Consider the following 3,050-nt stretch of genomic DNA (forward strand, 5'->3'; position numbering starts at 1 on the left):
TGCTGATATATCACCATATTGTGTGCCTTTAAATAAAAATATTGCCTTCAAATAAAGAATTTGGAGAAAATTTAAAGTCGAGTGTACAATTTTTTGTTTGAATTGAAATTAAAAACGTTTGAATGAATAATTTTTCATATGAAATTTTGGTTTTGATAGGATTAATTATGTTGATATATCAAAATCACATTTCATCAGTTATAATTGAATCCTTACTGTGTATGTTTTACATCGTAGATGTTGGTATTTTAGAAGGAGCGAGAACTTATCCACCGTAACTTCAATTGCCACTTTATAATTGCACATATTTTTTAATTAAAAAAAAAATTGCTCTTGTTTTTGTTGTGTGTTTTTCTTAAAATTATTCATTTTTTTCCTTTGATGTTCTCATTTTTTACCATACTTTGAGAATTTTAACTCTTTTGTGATGCATATTTTTTATTCTTGTATTTTTTTTTATTAGCATATAAATTAATAATTTTAAACAAATAATATACTACACAATACATTAATTTGTTTTTTGTGTTTTTTGTATCATATATAATTTCCTTAATTATAATATAATTTTTCAATTATCTGCCTCAAAATGATAAATATGTCTCACAATTTCTAATTTTTGTGCATACATGAAAATGAATAAATTTGATTTGAAAATACAAGTTAAAAAAAGATTACTTATAAATTAATGTTATAATAACAACCAATAACCAGTTCTGTAGTGGGGGGGTTGGTAAGATCCGGAGTTAGAGATGGGACGAGTTCAGGGAACATAGGTTCAAACCCACCCACCTTCAGATAATTACATTTTTTTATTTCTTCCGAAAGGGCGCCATCTATCGTCCAAAATTTGAAGTATTTGAATATATCACATTCACGATATAGATCTATTTATCTCTGACTATGCCTTTTTTAGCCAGAACGATATCGTGGCCCGATATAGATTTATATTGGAAACTGGAATTTTACGATATAGATCTATATCTTTGTGCTACTTGGGATATTACTCTTTCAAAGATTTTACTTCCATTTGAAAAAAGGCTGATTGGCCTGTACGACACCGGGAGCATCGGATCAGATCCTGATTTGTGTATAGCCTTAATAACCGGGTAATAGCCTTAGTCCCGGGTGACCAAACATGTAGTTGCGGCCCTGCAACCAACACCAGCTATAGAGATGCTATAGAACAATGTTTCTCAACTGCCGGGCCGCGAATGATTAGCCGTTTCATTTTTCCTGATTCATTTTCCGTTGGTCGTGTGTTTGACCGGGCCTTCGACTAACAAAAATGAATGAAACCGGGCCGCGGGTTTGAAAAAGTTGAGAACCACTGCTATAGAAGGTGTTGACACAACCCGAGGACCTCGTAAAAAGTAGATTTGTTTACAGTTTGCGAGAGTTAGTATGCGAATTGGTAGGCGGGAATTTTTAGCTGGTAGAGAGGGTACCTCAGAAAAATCAGTTTGCCAAATTGCCCCCACGATGCTGTTAAAATAGCTCAAGCTAACTTTATAGAAATTGCATGAAATCTCATTCATCGAAAATTTTAGGATTTTCTGCCGGATGCCCTGGAAAGAAATTGTACACATATATATATATATATATATATAAACAACAACATTTTATCTACTTTTTTGTGGTGCCCCTTTCCTCTTGATGCTTAATGGTTAATTCGGCCCTGGCTAGAGCTCCAAATGGTGCTACAGCCCGCTGTCGCAATGAGTGTCAAGCATATGAGTGACCAAAAGAGTGACTTACAGGCAGCAGTGCCGTCTTAACGCATGGGCCCACCCGGGCACTCAAGAGAAGAGGGGTCTCAGATAAATAAGAAGTTATTGAATTTTTCGAGAATTTGCCAGCCCTCAGAAAAATCACTTGGCCCGAGGTCCCATGATGCTCTTAAGACGGCCCTGACAGACAGAGGTATATTTACATGGGCGGGGACTAAGCGGGCTATTGCCCAGGGCGGCAAATTTCAGGAATGAGTGGACAAGAAACTAGTTTAAACTAGAATGAGAAGAAGGGCGACAAAACTATGAATCCATTTCTAGCCGCTTCTAGATGCTCGGTCAGCGGGGTGTAAAGCACGCATTTTGGCTTGCCCCTGCAATGTTGAAGTCCTCTGCCATGGCCCACACATCCTGGAGCAGGGCCCTCACACTGGGATCTTCTGCTGGCCCCCGTCAGACACGGGCCCTTCTATAGTTAATTTATACCGTGCAAAAGCAAAATAATGATGAGAACTGTCCTGGGCCCCAGGACAGCCCTGTCAGCCCCGCCCTTGTGGGGGGGCCATGCCCCCTGCATAAAATTTGTTTTCATTACGCATTCGTGAAAAATAAAAAAAAAATTGGTAAAGTGGAAAAACAATCATCACAGAAAAACAAAAAATAAATTATGGTAACGATGGATTAAATCACGTGCTGGGGAAAAATGTGTCACTTGTCAGAAGTGGGATTCGAACCCACGCCCGGAGAACCGGACTGCGACCTGAACGCAGCGCCTTGGACCGCTCGGCCATCCTGACACGACTGAAATGAATTTATGTAATTACTCAATCGCTAGATCTGAAAAGTGATGGGTTTTCGTGAAATCGTGCAAAAAAACCACATATATCAACCAAAGTACAAAACACGCAACTGCATTGAATCTCACATTACGCCATTGATGCACTACTACTACACCGACCTTGATTTACGACTCATTGTACCCATTTCCATGACTCGACCTCGAGAGATTTTTTTATCCGACCATATCTGAAATTTTCCTGTTGAAAAAACCCAGGCATTTTGTTCAAATGCAATTCGTGTTTATTTTATAAACTTATTTTATAAAAAATATGGAAATTGATAGTATCACGTGTCGCCATCTGTGAGAGAAGAAAGTAACCGATAGCGAAATCAAACCAAATTCCTGCTGAACCTTGTGACCACATGGCCCATAATTCCCGGGACACATTCGCGCATTTATTTTTTTTGTAATTTTGGTCATCGCGAATTTTTTTGTCCCGAATTGTCTCATGCCTTTTTTTTTTCAACATTTCGTAAAAAACA

The 3,050-nt window shown here is 37.9% G+C and overlaps 1 non-coding gene across 1 annotated transcript; it reads right to left on the reverse strand.

Moving 5' to 3' along the window:
* Positions 1 to 2,440: 2,440 nt before the first annotated feature.
* TRNAL-CAG (transfer RNA leucine (anticodon CAG)) lies at positions 2,441 to 2,524 on the reverse strand. Its single transcript has one exon. It is a non-coding gene; the product is annotated as a tRNA-Leu (tRNA).
* Between the last annotated feature and the right edge of the window lie 526 nt (positions 2,525 to 3,050).

This window comes from Pholcus phalangioides, unplaced genomic scaffold (assembly GCF_987345545.1).
Source record: "Pholcus phalangioides strain wild (caught in Gottingen) unplaced genomic scaffold, Ppha-v1.0 ptg000022l_1, whole genome shotgun sequence".
Lineage (NCBI taxonomy): Eukaryota > Metazoa > Arthropoda > Arachnida > Araneae > Pholcidae > Pholcus > Pholcus phalangioides.